At 42.9% G+C, this 12,566-nt stretch overlaps 1 protein-coding gene across 8 annotated transcripts in view; it reads right to left on the bottom strand.

Moving 5' to 3' along the window:
* Positions 1–12,566, bottom strand: part of DNASE1 (deoxyribonuclease 1) — a 46,805-nt gene that overhangs the window by 18,058 nt on the left and 16,181 nt on the right. The gene's annotated exons all lie outside the window — the stretch shown is intronic.

Raw genomic sequence — 12,566 nt, 5'->3', positions numbered from 1 at the left:
CACAAAACAATCCGCAGAGTTCACACAGGGAATATTTTGTGTTCCCACAAGCCACTGTGAAGAGATCTCCTAATTCATGGGGTATTGGGTAGACTTCGCAGAAGGGCATCACCCTTAGTAATAGAGCTAAGTCAACTGCAGACTAAAGCAGCACTGGACCGACTAAAAAGTTCAGAAGTCTCTAAAGGATCGCTGCTTCCAAGGGACTTAACTGCATTCCAGACCCAAACCCAACACTATTCGAAGGAATTCAACAAAATTCACCAGCCAATAATTTATTTTATTTTTTGTAGAGACAGGGTCTTGCTATGTTGCCCAGGCTGGTCTTGAACTCCTGAGCTCAAATGATCCACCTGCCTCAGCCTCCCAAAGTTCTGGGATTACAGGCATGAGTCACCACACCTGGCCCAGCCAACAATTTGAAATTCACAATATTCAGCATCCAATTTAAAAAATAACCAGGCCTATCAGTCAGGGTCCCACCAGGGGACAGAAACCACATGGTACCTCAAACAAGGGAAGTTTAGCATAACAATTATTAACTATTTACAGGGAGTTGACTAAGAGGGAACAAAAGAGAAATCTACAGAACACCCTAGGGTAAAGGGAGATAACTAAGGGAAGGATTCAGACCTAGCAGAGGGTGTAGTCAAAAGTACGCACTAGATGATGAAGCTGACTGGGCTGTCCCAGGACAAAGCTAAGGGCCAAGAACCACTTGCGAGGACGCTAACACAATGAGCTGGAAGGCTGTCTGAGGAGTGCTGGAAACCCGGGGGGTTGGTGTGGGGGTGCTGTTGAACTCACCAGAAAGCTGCCAGGCGGCTAGCTGGGGTGCTATGGGACCTGCCTGAAAGCTGCCTGAGCACCCTATATGTCCCACATACCAGCTCATGTCACAGACAGGTGTAAGCAAAGCACAAAGAACCAAGAAATGCCCTTTCCTCTCAACGCTTTCCACTGACAAAGACCAGCATGGGGCAAGAGAGAAATGTTCCAGTATCACAAGTGGCAATGAAGGGCGGATTGAGAGTTGAGAGGAAATAAACTGATAACTGCTATAACAGACATGCAAGAAAGAGAGGAAAATTATGACCTATAACCATACAGTCAATAGAAACTGACCTAGAAATGACACAGATAAAGGAACTAGCAGACAAGGACAATAGTTTGGCATATATTTAAGAAGGTAAAGGGAAACATAAGCATGATGAGAACATGGAAGATATAGAAAGATCCAAATGGAACTTCCAGAAGACAGTAAAAACAATACCTGAAATGAAAAGATGCACCAGATGGGATTAACATCAAATCAACACTGAAAGAGAAAAGATCCATGAATTTGAAGATATAGCAATTGAAACTACTCAAATAAGGCAGAGAGAAAAAAATTGTTGGACACTATCAAGCTGTCTAATGTGCACATAATTGGAAGTCCTAGAAGAAAAAGAAAGAGGAGAGAGAAATATTTGAAGAAATAAGCAAAACTTCCGAAATATGATGAAAACTATCAATTCACACATCCAAGAAAGTCAATAAAACCCAAACAGAGGCCGGGCGTGGTGGCTCACGCCTGTAATCTCAGCACTTTGGGAGGCCGAGGTGGGCGGATCACGAGGTCAGGAGAACGAGACCATCCTGGTTAACACGGTGAAACACCGTCTCTACTAAAAAATACAAAAAATTAGCTGGGTGTGGTGGTGGGCGCCTGTAGTCCCAGCTACTCGAGAGGCTGAGGCAGGAGAATGGCGTGAACCCTGGAGGCGGAGCATGCAGTGAGCCGAGATTGCGCCACTGCACTCCAGCCTGGGCGATGGAGCAAGACTCCGTCTCAAAAGAAAAAAAAGAAAAACCCAAACAGAATAAACCTCAAGAAAACTGCACCAAGACACATCATAATCAAGTTGTAGAAAACCACTGTTAAATTAAAAAGTCTTAAAAGCAGTTAAGCTAAAAAGCATATTATGTACTGATAAATATAGGTAAGAATGACATGTTACTTCTGCTGTAAGCCAAAAGACAAAGAAGTAACATCTTTAAAGTACTGGGAGGAAAAAAAACACACACACACACACAAAAACCTGTCAACTGGAATTATTTTTATCCACCAAAAATGTCATTAAAAAGTGAAAGCAAAGGACTTTCACTCTTCAGTCAGGAACGTCAGGAGCTTAGAAGTTGTCACTACCATCCTTACAAGAAAAAATACTGAACTGGCAAACAACCCCTTTTAGCTGCATCAGAGAACTGAAGTTACAGGGCAAATGACTGCCCCCGACACTGGAGACAGGTCAACAGAGTGAACTGGAGCTTACCTGAGCAGGAGCCCAGGAGTGGAAACGAGGTAGGAAAATTTACACAGCAATTCATGAACTGCTGGAGATTCAATTTGGACTTTACCTCCATGAGCCCTACCAGGTTCTCACAGTCAAGATCAGAGAAAGATCCCCTCATACTTCTGGCAGGGGAGGGGGAAAGCAGCCACAAGGAGTATGTCTAGAGCTTTCTGTTCTTAACAAGGCCTGTCCTCAAAGGAAACTATTTTACAAGAGCATAACTTAATCAGGTTTTATAAGATCCTAATCAGCCTAAGGGAAAGGTTGATCCAACTTAAGCACCCCTAAGCCTTCCACAGGCAGGAAAGCAAGGGCCCAACTCCAGCCCCCTCTCCCTTCCTGTTTCACCTAAGGAGGCAAAAACCCCAAACTGAGAAGTGCTGGTGAAAGTCACAGGCCAGGGGCACAGGCTCACAAAAAGACTGAGACCTAGTCACAGGACTTAGGACACTTCCCCTCCTTCCCACCACATAAATAGGGCTCCTATATAATAACAGGAGAATAGAACAGAAAAACCTGCATATCTCAGACTTTATTTAAGAAGTCTCTAGGGAAACCCAAGGAAGGAAAAACAGACACAGGAGGAAATTTTAGTTCTGACAGCTATAGTTAACAGCAAACAGTAGACAGAGCCTAATGCCTAGCCAGATAAACTAAAAAACTCACACCAAATGCCGATTTTCCTCAGTTACTTCCTTTTCTTTTTTTTTTTTTTGAGATGGAGTCTCATTCTGTCACCCAGGCTGGAGTGCAGTGGCTCAATCTCAACCTCCGCCTCCTGGGTTCAAGCGATTCTCCTGCCTCAGCCTCCCAAGTAGCTGGAATTACAGGCGCCTGCCACCATGCCCAGCTAACTTTTGTATTTTTAGTAGAGACAGGGTTTCGCCATGTTGATCAGGCTGGTCTCGAACTCCTGACCTCAAGTGATCAGCCTGCGTTGGCCTCCCAAAGTGCTGGGATTACAGGCGTGAGCCACTGTGCCTGGCCTACTTTTTTTTTTTTTTTTTTTTTTTCCCAGACAGAATCTCATTCTGTTGCCCAGGCTGGAGTACAGTGGCATGATCTTGGCTCACTGCAACCTCCACCTCCCGGGTTCAAGCAATTCTCCTGCCTCAGCCTCCTGAGTAGCTGGGATTACAGGCGTGTGCCACCATGCCCAGCTAGTTTTTCTATTTTTAGTAGAGGTGGGGTCTCTACGTTGCCCAGGCTGGTCTTGAACTCCTGGGCTCAAGCGATCCTCCCCGCTCAGCCTCCTAAAGTGTTGGGATTACAGGCGTGAGCCACCGTGCCTGGCCTCCTCAGTTCCTTTTAACAAGTACATCAAGTCTGGTTTTCAACAAAAAAATTACAAGGCATACTACAATTAAAAAGCAGACTTTGAAGAGATATAGCAAGCATCAAAACCAGGCTCAGAAATAGCAGAGATGTTAGAATTATCACAGCTAACAACTCTGATTTGAAACAACTATGATTAATATGCTAAGGGCTCTAATGGAAAAAGTAGACAATAGCTAAAACAGATGGGTAATTTCAGCAGAGATAAAAATTCAAAGAATCAAAAGGAAATGCTAGAAACAAACAAACAAAAAAACTGTAAGAAAAGTGAAGAATGCCTTTGATGGATTCATCAATTAGATACAGTCAAAGGAAAGAATCAATGAGCTTGAAAAAAAAAGTCAGTAGCAACTTCCCAAACTGAAACGCAGAGAGAAAAGAATGAACAAGATGGAACAGAATATCCAAGAACTGTGGGACAATTAGAAAGGCAAAAATATGCATAACGGGAATCCAGAAGATGGTGACAGGCAGAAATGAGCAGAAAAAATATCTGAAACAATAATGAACTGAGAATTTTCCAAAACTGATGACAGATGCTAAACACAGATCTGGGGAGCCCACAGAATACCAGGTAGGATAAATACCAAAAAACAAAAACAGAACAAAACTACATGGAAGCATACAATAAACTATAGAAAATCAAAGGCAAAGAGAAAATCTTGAGAGAAGCCACAGGGAAATAAATTCCTTTCCTATAAAGGAGTAAGGATAAGAATTACATCAGACTTCTTTGAGAAATTATTCAAGGAAAAACAGTAGAGGGAATATTTATAGTGTTGTAAGGAAAAAAAAAAAAAACCTTACTAACCTAAAAATCTGTATCCAGTAAAATTACCCTTCAAAAGAGAAGAGACTTTCTCAGAAGAATAAAAATTAACAGAATCTGTCATCAGTAGACCTGCCTTGCAAAAAATATTAAGAAGTGTTTGAGAAAGAAGGAAAATAATACAGGTCAGAAATAAAGACCTATAAAGGAAGAGCATTAGAGAAGAAATAAGTGAAGGCAAAATATTTTACTTTTCTTACTCTTTTTTTTTTTTTTTTTTTGAGACGGAGTCTGGCTCTGTCACCCAGGCTGGGGTGCAATGGTGCGATCTTGGCTCACTGCAACCTCTGCCTCCCAGGTTCAAGCAATTCTCCCGCCTCAGCCTCCCGAGTAGCTGGGATTATAGGCACACGCCACCATGCCCAGCTAATTTTTGTATTTTTAGTAGAGATGGAGTTTCACCATGTTGGCCAGGCTGGTCTTGAACTCCTGACCTCAAGCGATCCATCTGCCTCAGCCTCCCAAAGTGCTGGGATTACAGGCGAGAGCCACCACACCCGGCCTGCTTTTCTTACTCTTAACTGATAACAGTTTGTTCAAGGTAATAACAGCAACAGCTAAGCATGGTGGTGCATGCCTGTAGACCCAGTTACTCAAGAGGCTGAGGCAGGATAGCTTGAGTCCAGGAGTTCTGGGCTATTTGGACTGAGTGTCTGCACTAAGTTTGGCATCAAAATGGTGACCTCCCTGGAATATGGTGACCTCCCCTCCTTAAGGACCACCAGGTTGCCTAAGGAGGGGTGAATAAGCCCAGGTCAGAAATGAAGTCAAATGAGGTCAAAACTCCTGTACTGATCAGTAATGGGATTGCTCTTGTGAATAGCCACTGCACTCTAGCCTGGGCCATATAGCAACGCGCTGACTCTATTATTAATATTTTTAAAAGCTGGGTACAATAGCTCACACCTGTTAATCCCAACACTTTGGGAGGCTGAGGCGGGAGGATTTCTTCAGACCAGGAGTTCAAGACCAGCCTGGGCAACATAGTGAGACCCTGTCTCTATTAGAAATTAAAAAAAAAAAATTATCTAGGCATGGTGGTGCACACTTGTAGTCTCAGCTACTTGAGGGGCTGAAGCAGGAGGATCATTTGAGCCCTGGAGTTCAAGGGTGTGGTGTGCTATGATCGCACCACTATATTCCAGCCTGGATGACAGACCAAGACCCTGTCTCGGCCAGGCGCAGTGGCTCATGCCTGTAATCCCAGCACTTTGGGAGGCTGAGGTGGGCAGATCACGAGGTCAGGAGTTTGAGACCAGCCTGGCTAATACAGTGAAACCCCGTCTCTACTAAAAATACAAAAAATTAGCCAGGCATGGTGGCGGGCACCTGTAGTCCCAGCTACTCAGGAGCCTGAGGCAGGAGAATGGCGCGAACCTGGGAGGTGGAGCTTGCGGTGAGCCCAGATCGTGCCACTGCACTCCAGCCTGGGTGACAGAGCGAAACTCCATCTCAAAAAACAAACAAACAAAAAAACCCTGTCTCAACAACAAAAACAAACCCACAACAATGTATTCAATGATTGGGTCAATAATCATCCTTACTGTCCCTTATGATATTGCTGTCAATAATTTCACTTATGGCCGGGTGCGATGGTTCACACCTGTAATCCCAGCACTTTGGGAGGCCGAGACGGGCGGATCACAAGGTCAGGAGATCGAGACCATCCTAGCTAACATGGAAAAACCCCGCCTCTACTAAAAATACAAAAAAAATTAGCCGGGCTTGGTGGTGGGCGCCTGTAGTCCCAGCTACTTGGGAGGCTGAGGCAGGAGAATGGCATGAACCCAGGATACGGAGCTTGCAGTGAGCCGAGATTGAGCCACCGCACTCCAGCCTGGGCGACAGAGCGAGACTCCATCTCAAAATAATAATAATAATAATAATAATAATAATAATAATAAAAATAATAATTTCACTTTTGAATAAGTGAAATTAATGACAGCAATATCATAAGGGACAGTAAGGATGAACTGGGAATACTCTGTTACTGGGAACTTGTACAGCCCATGAAGTGGTATAGCATCAGCTGAAAGTGGAATTGGATTAGTTGTAACTGTAAATACCAAACTCAAGGGCAAAGACTTTTTTTTTTTTTTTTCTTTTGGGATGGAGTCTCGCTCTTGTCAACCAGGCTAGAGTGCAATGGCACCATCTCGGCTCACTGCAACCTCCGCCTCCCGGGTTCAAGCCATTCTCCTGCCTCAGCCTCCCAAGTAGCTGGGATTACAGGCGCCCACCATCACGCCCGGCTAATTTTTTGTATTTTTAGTAGAGAGGGGGTTTCACCATGTTACTGAGGCTGGTCTCAAACTTCTGACCTCAGGTGATCCACCCACCTTGGCCTCCCAAAGTGCTGGGATTACAGGCACGGGCCACTGCGGCCAGCCAAGACTTTTTAAAAGTATGTAAGAAGAAGCATAATTGACATGCTGAGAGAGGAAAAAATGTAATCATATAAAATGTTCAATTAAACCCAGAGAAAGCAGAAAAAGAGTGGAAGAACAAAATAAAAAGGGAAGAATAAAAACAACAGAAAACAGTAATAAATATGGCAGATATTAATCTAACTGTACCAATAATCACTTTAAATGTCAATGTTCTAAATACATCGAATAAGAAATAGAAAATGTCAGAATATATTAAAAAATAAGACCCAAGCATGTGTTGGGTCAAAAATGAAGAGAAATACTTTCTCAGAAGAACAAAAATTAAGGGAATTTGTCATCAGTAAATCCACCTTGCAAAAAATGTTAAAAGAAGACCCAGGAAACTCACTTTAAATATAAAGACACAGGTAGATTACAATTAAAGAGATGAGGCTGGGCACGGTTGCTCACTCCTGTAATCCCAGCACTTTGGGAGGCTGAGGCGGGCGGATCACCTGAGGTCAGGATTTCAAGACCAGCTTGGACAACATGGTAAAACCCTGTCTCTACTAAAAATACAAAAATTACCCAGGCGTGGTGGCAGACGCCTGTAATCTCAGCTACTTAGGAGGCTGAGGCAGGAGAATTGCTTGAACCCAGGAGATGGAGGTTGCAGTGAGCTGAGATGACGACACTGCACTCCAGCCTGGGCAACAAGAGCAAAACTCTGTCTTAAAAAAACAAACAAACAAACAAACAAAGAAAAAAGAGAAAAAATTAAAGAGATGGAAAAAGACATACCAGGAATCAAAAAGAAAGTCCCAGTAGCCATACTAATTTCAGGCAGAGCAGACTTCAGAGCAAGGAAAATTATCAGGGATAGAAAAAGGATATTACAAAATTATAAAGAACTATTTCTCTAAGATGAGGTAACAAACCTTACGTGTATACGCCTAACAACAGAGCATCAAAATCCTCAAAGCAAAAACTAAGAACTGCAAGGAAAAGCAGATGAATTCACTATTATAGTTGGAAACTTCAACATCAATCTATCAAAGTGGATAGATCCAGCACGCAGAAAATCAGTAAGGACATAATGAACTCAACAGCACCATCAAGCAACCGGACAGAACTAACATCTATAGAGCACTTCATCCAACAGCAGCAGGATACACATTCCTCTAAAGCTCACATGGAACATTCACCAAGATAGATCACATTTGGGTCCATAAAACACACCTTAGCACACTAATGCATTTAAACAATTATGAGTTTATGTTTTGAGACACACAATATGTAATAATGTAATTTTGTGACAACTGAAAGGGGTGGAGATGAGGCTATAAAGAAGCAGAATTTTTGCATGTTACTGAAATTACACTGCTATAAATTCAAATTACAGTGTTACACAAACTAAAATGAGAAAATAATTAAACATGTTACTACAAAAAGAAAAAAGAAAACCTACAAAACTCCAGCTAAACACCAAAGAAGACAATAATGCAGGTAATTAGAGATTTTAAAGTCCTTGGCCGGGTGCGGCCGGGTGCTCATGCCTGTAATCCCAGCACTTTGGGAGGCCGAGGTGGGTGGATCACTTGAAGTCAGGAGTTCAAGACCAGCCTGGCCAACATGGCAAAAACCCATCTCTACTAAAAATACAAAAATTAGCTGGGCATGGTAGTGAGTGCCAATAATCCCGTTACTAGTGGGGCTGAAGCAGGAGGATCCCTCGAACCTGGGAGGCGGAGGATGCAGTGACCTGAGATCATGCCACTGCACTCCAGCCTGGGCAACAGAGCAAGACTCTGTCTCAATTTAAAAACAAAAACAAAAACAAAACAAAACAAAAAAACCTATAAGGTGGCTGGGCACAGTGGCTCACACCTGCAATCTCAGCACTTTGGGAGGCTGAGGCAGGTGGATCACCTGAGGTTAGTAGTTCGAGACCAGCCTGACCAATATGGTGAAACCCTTTCTCTACTAAAAATACAAAAATTAGCTGGGTGTGGTGGCGGGCACTTGTAGTCCCAGCTACTAGGGAGGCTGAGGCAGGAAAATTGCTTGAATCTGGGAGGCAGAGGTTGCAGTGAGTCAAGATTGCCACTGCACTCCAGCCTGGGCAACAGACCAAGACTCTGTCTCAAAAACAAAACAAACAAAAAACCCCAAAGAATTAGCTGGGTGTGATGGCACACGCCTGTAGTCCCAGCTACTTGGGAAGCTGAGGCAGGAGAAACGCTTGAATTCGGGAGGCGGAGGTTGCAGTGAGCCAAGATTGCACCACTGCACTCCAGCCTGGGTGACAGCAAGACTCCATCTCTAAAAAAATAAATAAATAAAATCCTATAAGGTATAGAAAAGCAGCAGCAAAATGACACAAGTCTTTCCTGATCAGTAACTAAGTGTAAATGGATTAAACTCTCCAATCAGAAGATAGAGATTAGCAACATGGAAAAAAACTACATTACCCAATTATATGCCATCTATAAGAAACTTACTTTTTTATTTTTACTTTTTTTTTTTAGAGAGACAGGGTCTCTCTATGTTGCTCAGGCTAGATTTGAACTCCTGGGCTTAAGCAATCCTCCTGCCTCAGCCTCCCAAGTAACTGGGACTACAGAAAAGAATCACTTTAGATCCAAAGACACAACTAGATTGAAAGTCAAAGGATGGAAAAACATATTCCATGCAAACAATAACCAAAAAAGAGCAGGGCTCTATTACTATAAGACAAAAGAGACTTTAAATAAAGAAAAGATTAAAAAAGGGCATTATATAAAGGTTCAATACAGCAAGAAGATAAAATTATAAACAGACTGCACCTAATAACAGACCGTCAAAATATATAAAGCAAAACTGACAGAATTGAAGGGAAATAGCCAGGAACGGTGGCTCGTGCCCGTAATCCCAGACTTTGGGAGACTGTGGGCAAACTGTCTGAGCTTTGGAGTTCAAGGCCAACCTGGGCAACATGGAGAAAACCTGTCTCTATAAAAAAGTACAAAAATTAGCCAGGGGTGGTGGCGTGAGCCTGTGGTCCCAGCTACTTGGGGCGCCGAGGTGGGAGGATCGTTTTGAGCCTAGGAGGTCGAGCCTGCAGTGAGCTGTGATCATGCAACTGCACTCCAGTCTGGGTAACAAAGGGAGACCCTGTCTCAGAAACAACAACAACAAAAACAACAAAAAACAAAACAACAACATACACACAACAAAAAACAAACAAGGGCTGGGCATGGTGGCTCACGCCTGTAAGCCAACACTTTGGGAGGCTGAGGTGGGCAGATCACCTGAGGTTAGGATTTTGAGACCAGCCTGGTCAGCATGGTAAAACCTCATCTCCACTAAAATAAAAATACAAAAATTAGCTGGGCATGGTGGTGGGTGCCTGTAGCCCCAGGTACTTGGGAGGCTGAAGCAGGAGAATCACTTGAACCCGGGAAGCGGAGGTTGCAGTGAGCCAATATTGTGCCACTGCACTCCAGCCTGGACAACAGAGCAAGACTCTGTTTTAAAAACAAACAAACAAATTAAAAAACCCCTACCAAGACTAAATCACAAAGAAACAGAAAATCTGAATAGACCTGTAACTAGTAAGCAGATTGAATCAGTAATCAAAAATCTCCTAAGAAAAGTCCTGAACCTGAAGTCTTCAGTGATTAATTCTACCAAACATTTAAACAACAACTAGTACCAACCCTTCTCAAAAGTTTTCCAAAAAAGTGGAGAGTAAGAAATACTTCCTGGCCGGGCGCGGTGGCTTACGCCTGTAAGCCCAGCACTTTGGGAGGCCCAGGCGGGCAGATCACGAGGTCAGGAGATGGAGACCATCCTGGCTAACAAGGTGAAACCCTATCTCTACTAAAAATACAAAAATTAGCCGGGCGTGGTGGCGGGCGCCTGTAGTCCCAGCTACTCGGGAGGCTGAGGCAGGAGAATGGCGTGAACCCGGGAGGCGGAGCTTGCAGTGAGCCGAGATTGCGCCACTGCACTCCAGCCTGGGTGACAGAGCAAGACTCCGACTCAAAAAAAAAAAAAACAAAAAAAACAACAACTTCCTAAATCATTCTAAGAGGCCAGTATTACCCTCATATCAGAACCAGGCATTCAATAAAAGAAAACTACAGACTAATATCCCTTATGCACATTGATGCAAAAATCCTCTACAAATACTAGCAAAGTGAATTCAGTAGCATTTTAGAAAGATTATACACCACAACCAAGTGGGATTTATTCCTGAAATGCATGGATGGTCCAACCTACAAAATTCAAGGTAACATACCACATTAATGGAATAACGGGAAACATATCACATCATCTCAATTGCTGCAGAAAAGGCATGTGACAAAATGTAACACCCTCTCAAAATGAAAACATTCAACAAACTAAACGTACAAGGGAAACATCTCAACATAAAGCCATATTTGAAAAACCTACATTGTTAAACCTGAGAAAGCTTATTACAATTTTTTTTTTTTTTTGAGACGTAGTCTTGCTCTGTCGCCCAGGCTGGAGTACAGTGGCCCAATCTCGGCTCACTGCAACCTCCGCCTCCAGGGTTCAAGCAACTCTTCCGCCTCAGCTTCCCGAATAGCTGGGATTACAGGCACCCAACATCACACCCGGCAAATGTTTGTATTTTTAGTAGAGACGGAGTTTCACCATGTTGGCCAGGCTAGTCTCAAACTCCTGACCTAAAGTGATCCACCCGCCTCGGATTCCCAAAGTGCTGGGATTACAGGCGTGAGCCACTGCGCCCAGCCTAAAAGTTTTTAAAGAAAAAAAAAAACAGAGCCAGGCACGGTGGCTCACGCCTGTAATCCCAGCACTTTGGGAAGCCGAGACGGGCGGATCACGAGGTCAGCAGATCGAGACCATCCTGGCTAACATGGTGAAACCCCGTCTCTACTAAAAATACAAAAAACTAGCCGGGTGTGGTGGCGGGCGCCTATACTCCCAGCTACTCGGGAGGCTGAGGCAGGAGAATGGCGTGAACCCGGGAGGCGGAGCTTTCAGTGAGCCGAGATTGTGCCACTGCACTCCAGCCTGGGCGACAGAGCGAGACTCCGTCTATAAAAAAAAAAAAAAAAAAGGAAAAAGAAAAAAAACAGAAATGCACATTGAATGAACATCGTACTCAATAGTGAATAGGGAATGACTAAAAAATTTTCTTCTAAGATGAGAACATTCACCTTTACCACTACTATTTAACCTAGTACTGGAAGTTCTAGCCACAGCAATTAACAAAAAAATAAATATCCAAATTGGAAAGAAAGAAGTAAAATTAATTCACAGATTTAATATGATATGTAAAAAACTAGGCCTAAACATTACACACAAAAAATAATTACAATAAGAGAATCAGCAAAGCAGCAGGATACAAAGTCAGCACACAAAAATCATTTGCATTTCTATATACTCACACTGAACAATTTGAAAAGGAAATTATAAAAACAATTCCACTTACAATAGCACTAAAAAGAATAAAATACTTAGGAATTTTAACCAAGGAGGTAAAAGATTCATACAATGAAAACTACAAAACATTGCTGAAAGAAATTAATGAAGATATAATTAAGGAAAAACATCACACTTCCATGGGTTGGACGATATTGTTGAGACAAGATATTTTAATATTGTTAAGATGTCAATACTCCCAAAAGTGAGCTACCGATTCATACGTAAACTGAAGCAAAA

Source organism: Pongo abelii, chromosome 18, assembly GCF_028885655.2.
Source record: "Pongo abelii isolate AG06213 chromosome 18, NHGRI_mPonAbe1-v2.0_pri, whole genome shotgun sequence".
Lineage (NCBI taxonomy): Eukaryota > Metazoa > Chordata > Mammalia > Primates > Hominidae > Pongo > Pongo abelii.
The sequence above is the reverse complement of the archived record's forward strand: the minus strand, read 5'-3'. Positions and strand labels throughout refer to the sequence as shown.